This window comes from Octopus bimaculoides, chromosome 14, assembly GCF_001194135.2.
Source record: "Octopus bimaculoides isolate UCB-OBI-ISO-001 chromosome 14, ASM119413v2, whole genome shotgun sequence".
Taxonomy (NCBI): Eukaryota; Metazoa; Mollusca; class Cephalopoda; order Octopoda; family Octopodidae; genus Octopus; species Octopus bimaculoides.
This window is the reverse complement of record NC_068994.1, coordinates 57126506-57126841: the sequence shown is the minus strand read 5'-3', so window position 1 is coordinate 57126841 and position 336 is coordinate 57126506.

Below are 336 nucleotides of genomic sequence, written 5' to 3'. Positions count from 1 at the left end.
TCTCAGTATATCTAGTGCTATATATCTTGTCCTGCACCAAGCACCTGAAGTGATATAGCCTGGACTGATTGATGCAACGCAACCAGATGCACAATATCCTACCCTTATGGGACAGATGCGATCGTCGCGCAAAATAAAGATTCGTACCAAGTCTATCGTCCGTTTCATTTTTTAATCATAATAGTGACGTAGATCCAGTGTAGATTATATTGTTACTGTGGATGACATCAGGTAGCCCAAATGGTGGATAGGCTTTGATCGACATATACTCAAAGTCAAAGTAGTTTTATATATATATATATATATATATATGTGTGTGTGTGTGTGTGTGTGTGT